At 37.3% G+C, this 15,509-nt stretch overlaps 1 protein-coding gene across 2 annotated transcripts in view; it reads left to right on the forward strand.

Moving 5' to 3' along the window:
* The first annotated feature begins 271 nt into the window (after positions 1-271).
* Positions 272-15,509, forward strand: part of ATOSA (atos homolog A) — a 99,823-nt gene continuing 84,585 nt past the window's right edge. For both annotated transcript variants that reach the window (XM_031672765.2, XM_072962406.1), the window contains exon 1: positions 272-483. The gene's annotated coding sequence lies outside the window, so the exon portion shown is untranslated. The remainder of the gene's footprint in view (positions 484-15,509) is intronic.

Below are 15,509 nucleotides of genomic sequence, written 5' to 3' on the forward strand. Positions count from 1 at the left end.
CCCAGGTGCTCATTCTCACACCAGACCTCTGAACTTTAGGACATCTGACCTTGCTGCTGCCTTTCTTTGGGACCAGCTGTCAGCAATACGACTCACTAGCTCTAGGAATTTGGAGTCCTGAGTTCCTGTGGGGCAGCTGTCAATGACATCATTGTCATTATCATTATTGCAGTAAAACATCCCAAGCTGCTTTGCTGTAGTTTGGACGAATCAGACTGCAACATCAGAGACCAGGCCTTAACAACAAAAGTATTTGGGATTAGGAGGCTGTGACAGTCCAAGGGCCAGCTCCTCCCGCAAGCCAGAGCTCTTGGCCTCTCTAATGAGCTTCCCTCGGGTCTCGCCCTCCCACAGACTCTCCCTTCTGCCTATTCACAGCTGGAGCCGGGACCTAGGCGGCTGCTACTGTCTCCAGACTCCCAGATCCTCATCTTAACCTCTGTGGCAGGGGACACTCTGGTCTCTGTGAACAAGACCTAGTAGGTATGTGTCTGGAGAAAGTGGGGAGTAGGAAGAGGGGATGGGTGTAAAAAGATAAGAGATGGAGGGTTGTGGTGGGGGTGACAGGGTTGAAGAGACTCAGCCAGATGAAGGGATTTGTCATCGGATGAGGTAAGAGTCACCTGGAATATTCAAGGGTGATAAACTGGAAATTGGGTGCAATCTTTGGAGGCGTGAAAGGGACCTGTATACACTTTACGTTAAAAGGTCAATGTGAAGAAGAATCTGTAACTTGTTGTTTTATAACCAGTAAATTGGTCCTTTAAGAGAGACGGCAGAATTCGAGCCTGGGGGCAAAGTTCCACAAATACGTGAAACATTTTATGTGAACTTCTCATTCAGCGGTAACCACTCTACTAGTTAATTAAGTCCAGTGGTTTTGCGATGATAGATGACCAGCAAGAGCCATGCAGGTTAATAAATACTGGGAAAGGGGCTCCAGGCCAGTGACCACGCCAAATGTGAATTTCAAAATAATCGTGGGATTTGAGAGCTCAGGGAGAATTTAGACATCCTCGCATCTAGAGGGGCAAAACTGACCCACTTGCCTGGATGAGTTCTGTGTGTGAGGGGCTCAGGCAGGGCATGCTATCTTCATTGGCCCGGTCCTCACCTCACATCAGCCAGCTGCAGGAATTGTGGTACCGTTGCACCCCGGCCAATTTGAGGTTGTGACCACTGGTCAGCAAAGAAACCTCATTTTACCATGGGGGAAGGGAGAAGTCTCCCACAATATATTAACAAAACAATTAGCTATCCATGAACAATGGATAATGCTGGGGTGAGTGACCTAAGGGTTAAGGTAGGAGACTTGAAGAGAATTTGTTCAAACCAGTTGGAACAGAAAAAAAAAAAATGTATACACTTTTAAATTGGTGCTATACTATTTCTTTCCAAAAGCAGTTTAAGAGAAACTCTCTCTTCAGTCCCAATCATTTTACGAGGTAGATTTACGAGTATATCTGTTCCCACTTCACAAATTAAAAAACAGAAGCAAAGAAAAATGCCTTAACACCCGTGTCTCGATTCAAAAAATCCTCCAAAACCTGAGATGTGTGTAAAGTCAGTCTGAGAAGAAAGCTGTATAAATCACACAAGCAGGAAAGTTAGTGTCCTTGCAGTTTGGTAGCAATAACCCCATCAAGTGTTTTGGTTTCTGGGAATCCTAGGATTAACTTTCAGGGAACTATAAAGGTAGTAAAGACCTTTCCTTTCTTCTTCCTTTCCTCTCTTCACATCCCAGGAATTTCTTTCTTTCTTTTTCCTTTTCTCAATGCTTCTCTTTTCCAAAACAAGAAAATCTACTCCTAGTTTTTTCTTAGTCCTCTACAGCTGTGGGTTGTACTGATCCATTAGCTGATTATACTGTGGCATAAACGCATTTCCATGTTTGTGTTGCTCTGGCCAACTATTTGCATTTGAAGACTATTGCAAAGAGAAGACTGGCTTTCTGGTTAAAGGATTAAGACTCAGGTGAGGTTTATTTTGGGTGAGGAAGGAGAACCAAGAGCGGCCTTTACTCTCAAGTCTACCTGAAAATGTACTTGACTCATCTTTTGGAACCTGAAAGTCCCCTCCCCACCTTCCCTCCCTTTTCTGTTGAGAAGAGGCGGGTCGGGGCATGTGAGTGAGAGAAGGTTCTGGAATGGGTAAGCTGTTGGGTTGGAGTGTCATAGTCCCCCGAGCCACTGAACAGGACCCGGCTTCACTGATAGGCATTAGCCTCCCCTTTATTTTATTTATTTTTCCAAATTTTTTATTATTTAAAAAAATTTTTTTGGAGAGGAGGTAATTAGGTTTTACTCATTTATTTTTGGAGGAGGTACTGGGGATTAAACCCAGGACCTTGTATACGCTAAGCTTGCGCTCTGCCACTTGAGCTGTACCCTCCCCCTCCTTCCTTTCATTCTGTTCATTTCTCATTTTCTCCTCTTTACCCCTGTCCTAAATTAATAGCCACTAGAATTTCCCCAGGGTAACTGCACTCCTTTCTTGAAGTCCCAGAAAACATCCCTTAGCCTCCCACAGCTCCACCCTCTGCTGACAAGGTTTCTGCGACATAGAGATGGTGTCCATATGGGACTGGGCTTTTCCTGGCTCTCCAGAGTGAAACTGTTCTCAGGGGCTCCCATGTGAAAGGCAAATGGATTTAACAATTTCAAACACACTTTCATTAAACTTTTATGTACTGAAACACTGTAAGAATAATACAGAGAACTTCTGTGTACCCTGTACCCAGATTCATCAGTTTTCCAACATTTGCCACATTTCTTTTTATCATTCTCTCTCTCCTTCTCTTCTCTCCCTCCCTCACATGGCCCTGCCACTATTTTACTACTTTTTTTTTTTAACCATTTGAGAGCAGGTGGCAAGTATCATGCTTCTTCAATGTGTATTTCCTAAGAACAAGGGTTTTCTTTTCTTTTTTTATTTTTATTTTTAAAATTTTGTTTTTTATTCAAGAGTAGTTAATTTACAATGTTAATTTCAGGTATATAGCAAAGTGATTCCGTTATACATATACATACATAAATATTTTTTCAAATTCTTTTACATTATGTTATTACAAGAAATTGAATATAATTCTCTGTGCTGTAACCATAGGAACAAGGATATTCTTTTACATAACCACAATATAATGAACAAAGTCCAGAAATTTAATATTGATAAAATAATTATATCTAATCTACAGTCTATGTTCCAACTTTGTCACTTGTCCAAATAACATTTCCTCCATCATATAAGATCATATCATGTTTCTAGTCTCCTTTAATCTGAAATAGTTCCTCAGTCTATCTTTGTCATTCATAATATTGGCCTTTTTGAAGAATGCAGGCCAATTATTTTCCATGTTCTTCAACTGGTTTATGTAGTGTTTCCTCACCAGAATTAGATTCAAACTTTGCAACCCCAGCTAGATCATTATTTGGTGATTTTGTGTTCTCCCCAGACTGTCACATCTGGGGACACATGATACCTGCCAGCATTTACCGGGTGGTGTTAATTTCAACCACCCAGTCATTGTTTATTTCTTCACTATATATTTATTATTTGTACCCTTGCAACCAATCAACAATCTTTGGAGACAATGAGACCATGCAAATACCCTGCTCCTCATCAAACTTTCTCCTCTAGATTTAGCATCCATTCCTTCCCATGGTAGTTGCAAAATGGTCATTTCCCAATTATACCACCACTCCCTTTACATTTATCAAATGACATTTGTTGTAAGTTTTTCCTTCTACACCATTTTTTGTTTGCTTACAGCTTTAGTGATATAATTCACATACCATAAAATTCACCCTTGTGAAGTATACAGTTTAGTGATTTTTCTTCTTTTTAAAATTTATGGTAAAATAGACATAATATAAAATTTGCCATCTTAACCATTTTTAAGTGCATAGTTCAATGATATTTAATACATTCACACTGTTGTGCAGCCATCACCATCATCTATCCCCATAACTCTTTCATCTTATAAAACTGAAACCCTGTGCCCATTAAACAATAACACCCTTGTCCCCTCCCCGAACCCCTGGCAACCACCACTATACTCTCTGTCTTTATGATTTCGTCTACTGAAAGTACTCTCAGTGGAATCATATGATATTTATCTTTCTGTGACTGGCTTATTTAACTTAGCATAATATTCTCAAGGTTCATCCATGTTATCTCATATTGCAGAAATTCTTTCCTTTTTAAGGCTGGATAATATTCCTCTGTGTGTGTGTGTGTGTGTGTGTAAACACACACATACATACTACATTTTGCTTACCTATTCACTCACTGATGGACATTTGGGTTGCTTCCACAGCTATTGTGAATAATACTACTATGAATATGAGTGAAAAAATATATTTTCCAGTTCCTGCTTTCAGTTCTTTTGAGTATATACCCAGAAGTAGAATTGCTGAATCATATGGTAATTCTGTTTTTAATTGTTTGGAGAACTACCGTACTGTTTTTCACAGTGGTTATGCAATTTTACATTCCTGCCAATAGTGCACAAGTTTTCAGTTTCTCTACATCCTCACCAACACATGTTGTTTTTCTTTTCCTTGATAGCAGTCCTCCTAATGGGTGTGAGGTGGTGTCTCATTGTAGTTTTGATTTGCATTTCCCTAATGATTAGTGACGTTGAACATCTTTATATGTGCTTATTGACCATTTGTATATCTTCTTTGGAGAAATGCCCTTTCAGGTCTTTGCTCTGTTTTGAACTGGGCTATTGGTTTTATTCTTCTTGAGTTTGGGAGCTTCCTGTATATTTGGGATATTAATCCCTTATTGGATATATGATTTATAAATATTTCCTCCCACTCTGTGGGTTTCCTTTTTACTCTGTTAGTAGTGTCTTTTGATACATAGAAATTTTTAAAAATTTTCATTAAGTCCAATTTGTCTACTTTTTCTTTTGTTACCTTTGCCTCTGGTGTCAAAATCTTGAAAGTTCTGAATCTGGCTGGTGGGTAAATGAATGTACATTGTGCCATTCTATGTGTATGGGATTTTTTTCTGTTTCACCTTCCTGGGCTCCCTGATCCTGCCCTGCTACTCTGGGTCACCACTAGCAGGGGACAAGTTCTGTCTCCCCACTGGATGGTGAAACGCATGAAAGAAAGGCTTGGGCTGTGTCTATTACCACCTTATCCTCAGCATCATCCAGCACAATGTGACAAATAAACAAACCAGTGAATGGTTACATTCATTGTGTAGAGAAGTCATCATATCAATTAAAAAGAAAATACTAAATATTGTGTATCAGGTTTCTACTTTGGACTAGACTTATGCTAACTGCCTTTTATTTACATATTTATTTATTTTATTTTTTATTCTTTATTGAAGTGTAATCAATTTACAATGTTAGTTTTAGGTATACAGCTAAGAAATTCAGTATATATATACATACATATATATTTTCTAACTGCCTTTTATTAATAGTTGTGATTAGTAATAACAACAGCAAATAAAAATTTCATCATGACAAGACATTGAAATTACTTACTTTTCTCTAAATCATCCACCCCTTCAGTCATACTCCCCCTCCAGTCATTCCTTTGATCTCTCTTCCATTTCTAGTTCATCCATTACTTTGTCCTCTCCTCCTTAAGAAGTAGGGGATATAATCAACACAATAAACCATCTGATCTAATGGATTTACACAGAATACCCTACCCAACAACAGCAGAACACACATTCTTCTCAAGTTCACACGAGACATTTTCCAGGACAGACCACACGTTAAGCCACACCTCAAGTCTCAATAGATTCAAAATTTTAGATGTCATACAAACTGTCTTCTTTGACCACAGATGAGATAAAGTTAGAAATAAATAACAAAACGAAAACTCTTAGTCTATTCATGTGATAGTGGACATTGGGTTTTCCAGTTTGGAATTACTACAATTAAAGTTGCTATGAATATCTGGGTACAAAGCTTTGTATAGACATATGTTTTTGTTTCCCTTCAGTGTTTACCCAAGGAGGAGAAAAATGGTTTCTTATGAGTATCTTTTAAATGCCGCTTTTTCTATCTTTTGTGATTATCCATTCATTTTGCTAATTTTTCTATAATATTTTTGGTCTTCCTTATTTTTTTTAAATTCTTTGTCTATTGGGACTACTAGACCTGTCTTTTATATATGTTATAAATATTCTCTCTCAACTTGTAATTTGTATATTAATTTTTCTTAAGGTGTTTTTATGCAAAATTTTAAAAAATTAGGTAGTCAAATATATCTGTCTTTTCTTTAATTGCATCTGGATTTTGAATCATAGAAGTCCTTTCCCTATACCCATATTACAGATAAATTCATCCATGTTTTCTTCTAATATTACTATGGTTTCATTGCTATATTTAGATTCCTGATCCATTTAAAGTTTATTCTTGTATGTAGTGTGAAGAAAGGATCAAATCATCTTTTTCTAAGTGATTATCCAGTTATATTGGAATATCAAAAGTCCATTTTTTTTTGGCCCCACTGATCTGAAAAATCACCTTTATCATATACTATATTTCCATATATACTTGGGACTACTCTAGATCTTTCCATTCTATTCCTTTGGTCACTCTAATTTATGTGCCAGTACATAAAAAGAATAGGGCTTTTTGGTAAGTTTTAATTACCTGGTGGGACTAGTCCCTTCATTTTCCTCCCCCAACTAAGTCCCCCTTTTCAGATTTTCAGGTTGTGTGTTTATTTTTCTACATGAACTTTAATATCAACTTGTCTAGCTCTAGGGGGAAAAAAGTTCATTAGTAATTTTATTGGGATCATGTTAAATGTATAAGTTAACTTAGGAAAAACATATTTTCATGACAATTAGATGTTCTAACCATGAGCAAAGGACATCTTTCCTTTTGTTAAAGCTTTCTTTTGTTAAACAAGATGTGTTTAGGTAAGTATATCAAAAACTGAACCAGAGATTCTTTCCATGAGAGAGATTAAAAAATAAGAAGTCAATCTTGTTTTCTTTCCAATAAAGGAAAAGCAGTTTTAAAGCAATAGTAATACACTGCTTGATTCGCTTTAATTGTGTTCAGGAATTGTAAGCATCTTGATCTGCAGCATTCAAGTTTTCTAGATGTCACTTCCTTAGGTCTGCTCTGGGTAAATATGAAGGGCAGTTCCTTCTACATATAAATAATAAGCCTAATCACACTAAGGCTTTTTTTTTTTTAAAGGCAACTTGGATCCCTTTAAGAATCTGAAAGCTGTGAAATCCCTTTCTCCCAAATATATCAGCTCACAACATTTTTCATATGGGAGGACAGGACAGACTCTGTGAAGCTGACTCTTAGATGCTGGTTGCGAACCCCTGCACTATGAATTATATGTTACAGGTTTATTTACCTAGAGCTGCGTGGGCAATATCCAGACTTGGGCATGTTACCCACTGACATCAAATGTATTAATTATACTTTCCAATTTTTCCTGAGGGATTTGTAATTTAACATAATTTGGTTCTGAGCAGATTTTAATTGGCCTGTAAGGCCCTACCAATTTCATGCTAAGAATCCAAACTTTAGATTCTAAAGGACTTATACACTGAGAATAAAGTACTTGATACCACACCCACAAATATTCTGAGCATTACGGAAGAGGGGGCTATGTCTGGGGAGCCCCATGTCTAGTTTTAATTTCTTCAGGCTTGGAAATGTCACTTTAGAGCTGACAATTCTAGCAGACCAAGGTAAGGAGGCAAACAGAACTGCTACTGTCACGAGTATCCTTCAGTTTCTCACAGAAACTGAGTCCAAATGTTACAAAAGGGGCAAGAGTAAGATACCCCTAGGATCCTGGGCCATGGTGATCCTCTGAAGGCTACCCTGGGGACATTTCCACTTGATGTCACATTCTAAAGACTTGCACAGGATGCCTGCTGGGGAGATGAGGCTGGAGAGGGAGATAAGCAAGGACAGATTGTAAAAGGCCTTGTTTACCACCAGACAATTTTGATTTTATTCTGAGACACAGGGAATCACTTAAGTAGAATGACATGATTGGACCTACTTTTGGGGTAAATCACTCTGGCTGTTGGAGAGTGGAACTGGAGCTGGAGAGGGCATCTGAGGCAAGACTAATTCGGGTACTGTATTTGAGCAACATCAAGGACCTTAAAAGGCAGCAGCAGGCCTGAGCTAGGGATGAAGGTATTTGGGGATTGCATTAGGAGGACCCATCCAGGATGTCTGGGTACATTTACAAGGATGTGGGAGTACTGGGCCTTGGAGATCACACCCTGTGAGTTCCATTCTCCCTAGCCAAATGAGCTCCCTCAAGGACATTTTTCTATCTCACGCCTGACTGCAAAAGGAATAAAATGTTCTTCCGTCCCAAGTGCTATCGGTGTGAAGACACAGACAAGAAAGAAGAGAGAAAATGGGAAGCAGAGGTGACAGAGGTGTTAGCTAATGGTAAGGTGGTAATCATATTGCCATAGAAAACATATCAAATCAACTCATTGTGCACCTTAAACTTACACAACGTTATATGTCAATTATATCTCAATAAAAACTTCAATGAAACAAAACACACACACACACACACACAAAAGAAAGAAAGAAACAAAACACGTCTGATGGTTAGGAGGCCAACATTGTCACTATGTTCAGTGATTTCTGAGCCATTGGTTTCACCCACATTCTCCTTGGTCCAAGGCTGGGACGTGTGTGCTAACAGTGTATTTGCGTAATGTGCTTTTGCTTTCAAAATACTTCTATTTTCATTCTCCTTTTTACTCATCCAAGAATAACTTTCTTATTTTTTCCACTGGGTCAACTGGTGGTTTGTTTTGGACGATATTAAAACCATTTTCCAAATGGTTTCACCATGGTTTGAGTTTCCCAAAACACTACCACTTCTGCAGGTTTGACCAACTTTATTTTACTTAGTGAGTGATAAAACACATATAGCAAAATGCATAGAGTGCTCTAATCTTAAGCATATAGTTTGAATTTTTACATATGTATACCTCTGAATAACCACCATTGAGATAAAACTATAGACTATTTCTTGCGCCCTATGGGACTCTCCTGTGCATTTTTCCTTCTTTTCCCTGAAGGATTAATCACTATTCTGACTTCTAAAAACATCTTTTAGTTTTGCTTGTTCTTAAAGTGCATGTAAATGGAATCATGCTAGAACTGTTTTGTGTCTAGCTTCTTTCATGCCACATAATATCTGTGAGATTTCTCCATCTTGTGTTGGAGCCATTTTTAAAAAATTGATGGGTAGTGTTCCATTATGTAAATTATCACAACTTACCTGTTTGTGTGTTGAATGTTTGCTTTGTTTCATCTTTTGGGTATTATGAATAGAGCTGCTATGAACATAATGTACCAATGAGAGGGCATATGCATTCATTTCTTTTGGTGGTAAAAATGGAATTGCTGTATCATAAAGCAAATGCATATTTAACTCCAGTAGAAATTAACAGATGGTTTTCCAAAGAGATTATATCATTTTTCACCCCCCACCAGCAATTATATGAGTTTCACATCCTTGAAAATACCTGATATTTGAGGGGAGGGTATAGCTCAAGTGGTAGAGCGCATGCTTAGCATGCACAAGGCCCTGGGTTCAATCCCTAGTACCTCCTCTAAAGATAAATAAGCCTAATTACCTCTCCCTTGCCAAAAAAATAATAATAATAAAAATAATAAATAAAATACTTAAAAAAAAAAAAGAAATTGTCAATTCTCTAAATCTTAGCCTTTCTGGGGAGGGAATAGTGGCCTCTCATTTTGGGTTTAATTTGCATGTCCCTGATGAGTCATATAAATCCCTGTTGAGCTTTATTTCTTCTGTTTATTGCCTGGTTGGATATCCTTGTTTTCCAAGTTCCTGTTCAAGTCTTTTGCCCAATTTTTTTATTGAATTGGTTGTCTTTTTCTTTTTGCTTGATAGGAGTCTTTTTTTTTTTTTAAGAGTCCTTTGTCAGATGTATGTATTGCAAATATCTTCTACTCTGTGACTTGCAAGCAAATTTATTTATAAGAAAATGGAATTATGATAAAATTAGAACAACAGTTTTAATCTTTTCGATCTTTTCTGGCCTTGAACCCTGTTGGAAGTCTGCCTATGAAGCCTATAAATTTCTAAGAATAATAATTTTAAATGTGTAAATTAAAATATGTAAGAATTAAAAGGAATCCAATCATGCTGAAAAACAAAATTTTTCTTAATTATGATATTTGCTCCATAATTGGCATTAAAAAAGTGGTAGATCTAATAATTATCACAATTTCTAAGTAATCATAACTGTAAATGATGTCTTGAGAGATAGGTTTCAATGTTAATGTGATATGAAAATATCTGTAATTTCTGTTGATGACAGTCATGGGTTCTACAAATACTATGGTTTGTTGCTTATGTTCATAATTGAAAGAAATATTAAATTTCAGTTAGATGTTGGTTAAAATTAAAATGTACTTTTCTTATCCAGGCCACAGACCCAGTGCATCCTGTTTGTGCACCCCAGATGAAGATCCCTGTGATCAGAAGGATACCAAGCTGATAGAATAGACTAGCAGAAGGGATGAGTTGGAGGCAGGGAGGCCATTTCAGTGGTCCAGACAAGCTTGAATGGAGGCTGTGGCAGTGGGGTCAAGGGCCGTGGCTGATATTCGGAAATAGAATTGAGACGGGTGTGTTGGGAGTGGGTGGGGAAAGGGCTGGGGAAGCAGGAGAGAGGCCGCACTAGGAGTTGGCTGAGGTTCCGAGCTTGGGTAAGAGGCTTGTTGGCAGTCCAGACCACACTCATGCTTACCTGGATTCCTGGAAAAGCCTTCTAACTGGCCAGCAGTGTCTGTCCTTACCCCACTATGGGTAATTTCAACAGAGCAATCAGAGTGTACTTTTAAAACAATTACAATTACATAATGCTTCTGCTCAAAGCCCTGCAGTGGCCAAAGTCCTTACAATAGTCCTTAGGGCGCCAGATGATCTGGGCCTCCAGCCTCTCTCTGACCTCATCTCCTGCTGTCTCCTCCGCCCCTCCCCCTCCCCCATTCACTGTGTTTCAGCCACAGCTGCTCTTCTCAGACACATAAGGGAATGTTCCTGCCTCAGGCCTTTGCACTGACTCTTCCTCAGTCTGAAACAGTCTACTTCTAGGAAGCCACATGCTAGTTCCCTTAAGCCCTTCAAGTCTTTGCTCAAAACTCTTCAGGTCTTATCTCCTTTAACCTCCTTCAAATCACACCACTGAGTCCTACCCTGACTACTCTATTTGAAGTAGCATCTCCTCACATCCCACTTATTCTGATCTATATTTCTTTCCTGCCTTTTCCATACTGTATCAATTGTTCAATTTCTTGTCTGTCTCCTCTCACTAGAACGTAAGCTCCATGAGGACAGGGGCCTTTGTTTTGGTCACTGTGGCTCCAAACTTTCAAAGCAGTGGTTGGCACATAGCACGTGCTCAGTAGATATTGCATGAATGAAGAGGGGACGGTAATGCAGCTCCGAAAGAGGAAAGGGAGGAAAGGGTAGTAGGGGGAAGTAACATGGAAAAAATAGCCAGAAAAGATGTGATAGCAAAACAAATAAAGAGCTATCAGAGAACATACAGTAATATTAAATTTAAAAGTGGAAAAGTATGATAGGGAAATTGGCAGGACAAAATATTTTTTAAATTAGATTTTAAAAACCTGTAAAGTGTTTTTCTAATTTTGGCAATAGTGCTGTTGTGAAACAGTGGGGTTTTGTGTGTTACAAATGTTTGGTTTTAGCATTGTTTGTATTTTGTATTTCCTAGCTGACCTAACACAAAGGCACCAGATCCAATTTCTATTAATTCTTGGGTCTCAGAGGAGAAATGGTAATTATCTGCTTTAATTCTAAGCAATCTCGTATTAAAAATGTACTCAGTTGGAGGTTTAAGTGTGAAATGCAAAGAGACTGACTTGAAAAGCTGCAAAATTCTAGGGTATATTTTTGAAGAAAATGTATCCGAGTGTAAAGGAGTCACATCATATAGTGCACTTAGTTTAGAGAACTCACCTAGAGTCTCTGAACAAAAGAAAGGAGAGCCGGGTGTGAGAGGGAAGAAGACGATTTCAATAGTGCAGGCACTCCTATCTGCCGTTCCCCTCAATATCTTTTTCTATGTAAGCATGAGAAGCAAGGCTTAAACAGGCGATTCCATTAGTTGGTATTAGTTTTCACATGCTCTTAGTGTAAGCATTTCACTGTGTTAAGTGTAATTCTAGTGTTTCATGTAAACTTTTGTAATCAACTTGTCAGTTTCCATTTAATGATCTTTTGGAGATTTTGACTGAGGTTACATTTAATGTATAGATTGGGAAATCTTGTGTGTGTGTGTGTGTGTGTGTGTGTGTATCTGTTTCAGTTTTTATTTTATAAGTAATTTGTAGCAATTACAGAAAAATCAGAAAATGCATACCATAAACATATGAAAGACAAAAATCACCCGTATAGATTGAGAAATCTTACCTTTAAACATTGAGTTTTCCTATCCAGGAACATGATCTATCGTTCCAGCTATTTAAATCTTCTTTTATGTCACCATTTTTCATTAGATTTACTTCCAAGTGATGTAATGGTTTTGTTGCTACTGTGAATGGCTCCCTTTACCCTAACAGTTTCTAGCAGGTTATTGTTGAAGTGTTAGAAGCTATTCGTTTTTCAAATGTGGATCACATAATTGACCATGGTACTAATTATTACTTCTACTAGTTTAGCCATAGCCTCTGAAATAAATTTGTCTCTAGTGTGTTAACTAAAGCCTCAAATACAGTAGTGAATAGTAAAGGCAGAAGTATGTATCCTTATCTTGTTCTTGACTTTCAAGGGAATGCTTGCTTTGAATGTTTCACTATTAGGATGATGCTTGCTGTAAGATTGTTGGTAAATTCTCTGTAAGGAAGTTTTCCTTCCTTCTTAGCTCTCTAGGGTATTGGGCTTTATTTTTTTGGCATTTATTTTATTGAAGTATTGTCACTTTACAATGTTGTATCAATTTCTGGTGTACAGCATAATGTTTCAGTGATACATATACACACATATATTTTTCATATTCTTTTTCATTATAGGTTACTACAAGATATTGAATATAGTTCCTTGTGCTATACAGTAGAAACTTGTTGTTTATCTATTTTATATGTAGTACTTAGTATTGGCAAATCCCAAACTCCCAATTTATCCTTTCCCACCCCCTCTCCTCCAAGTTACCATAAGTTTGTTCTCTATGTCTGTAAGTCTGTTTCTGTTTTGTAAATAAGTTCATTTGTGTCTTTTTTTTTTTTTAGATTCTACATAGAAGTGGTATCATATGGTATTTTTCTTTCTCTTTTTGGCTTACTTCACTTAGAATGACCATCTCCAGGTCCATCCATGTTTCTGCAAATGGCATTATTTTATTAATTTATAGCTGAGTAGTATTCCATTACACACACACACACACACACACACACACACACACATATCATATCTTCTTTATCCATTCAATCTATTGAAGGACACAACGTTGTTTCCATGTCCTGGCTATTGTAAGTAATGCTGCTGTGAATATTAGGGTGCATGTATCTTTTCAAATTATACTTTTCTCCAGATATATGCCCAGGAATGGGCTTGTTGGATCATATAGTAAGTTTATTTTCAGTTTTTTAGGGAACCTCCATACTGTCCTCCGTAGTGGCTGCTTAAAGGTGTTTAGGTGCTCTAAGGTGTTTAATAGGTATTAAATTTTGTCAAGTGCATTTTTCAGAATAAGATGATCATTTGGTTCTTAGTTCCTTTAATCATTTAGTAGGGTGATTTGTATTAATAGATTTCCAAGATAATGAAGCAGTTCTGTATTTCTAGAATAAACTCTCTTAGTCTTGATGTGATATTCCTTTAATATACTGCCATATTCTGTGCTAATACTGTATTGGGGATTTTTGCTTCTTTGTTCATAAATGACATTTGTTTCTTGTGGGCCTTTTTTTGGGGGGGAGTAGCATTTTCCATTTTGGTTTGTTGTCAGGATATGTTGGTCTTAGAATAAAATAGGGAGCTTTTTATCGTTTTCTTTGCTCTGGACAGTTTATATAATGAAAGAATTATCTGTTCATCAATGGTTTGATAGAATTCTCTCAAACTCTTCTGGGCCTGTTATCTTTTTTCAGAAGTAGATCTTTGACTATCTTTTCTGTTTCTTAGATGATGACTAGTGTAGTCATGTTCTCTGCCTATTCTTTTTTTTTCTGCCTATTCTTGATTCCATATTATGGATTGTATTTTCCATAAGATTATCTACTTCAAATTAATTCCATAATTATATAAAATTATGTCAGTAACATTTTGTGGTAATTAAAGTTGTCTTCTGTAGTTGCAGTTCTGTCATCTCTTTCATTTCTAGTGTTGTCTGTGTTCTCTGCTTAGAGAAGCTGCAGGTGCTTAAATTGCAGCCTATTGAATTGAAGACAAGAGAAAATGTCCATAGCGGTACTATAGCAACCAGACCAAGTCTCACACAGCAATCAGAAGTTCAGGTGTGTAGGGATTTGAGTATCTTAAAAAGTAAACATGAAAGAGTTCAAATGGTAAAATATAACTAAGAGCATTTGTCCCTTGATGCTCTAAAATAATAGAGAGTCTGAGAAACTCTGAAGAGCTTAACAGTGTTCCCCCAATTCTCTGCTCTCGCTGGATCATCTTCTCTCCACGGAGAAAGACATTCACTCTTAATTTTAGTCAGTCTAAGAAACATAGCATTAAAATTTTTTGCCTGCCTGTTGAGCTACCACCAGCAGGATGCATCAATGTCAATTCCTTGACATTTCAATTTCACCAAGCACCAGATTCTATCTTCTCCATTTCTCTTCAATCTAGTTTAATGAATCACCTATATCTTTGTTTTCAGCCTTGTTATCTTGGGCAATCCATGCCATTAATTTTCAGTTTATCTTTTACTCAGGACGAGGAAAAATGTTCAGCCTTTTTACTTCAGGACCCACTTTCATTTCTAGGTGGCACATTACCACTCTTGAAAATGCTGGCATATGAATGTCAACACTTTATTCTCTGCTGTTGATTTCTACAAGCCCCCTCTTGTTACTATGCTTCTGGTTCTACTCAGGGGCCAGGTTCTAGTTAATAGTTTATAGTTTTGTTAACCCTGATTTCTGTTGTTTGCTTTGTTTTAAATATGGTAAATCTTAGAAAGCTCTGAACTAAACTTAATTCAGATATAAATGTAGGTACCCTTAGACTAAAGTATTAACACAAATATTATTGCTATATCCTTATCATTGTAATGTAGTTGGAACCCCATAAATATTTTTCTAAAAAGAAAACATATATAGATGACAAACTTCTGAGACATTAAGTTCAGGTTTGTCCATATAGTACATATTAAGACCCAAGGACTCTAAGTATCCCAGGCTATACCATAGCACCATACAGCCAGGAGTCATGTCAATCTTGTTTACTACTAAATTCCTAATGCTAGTGCACATCTGGCACATTGTAGGTAATCAGTACACATTGTTGATTGAA

The sequence above is a fragment of the Vicugna pacos genome, chromosome 6 (assembly GCF_048564905.1).
Source record: "Vicugna pacos chromosome 6, VicPac4, whole genome shotgun sequence".
NCBI lineage: Eukaryota > Metazoa > Chordata > Mammalia > Artiodactyla > Camelidae > Vicugna > Vicugna pacos.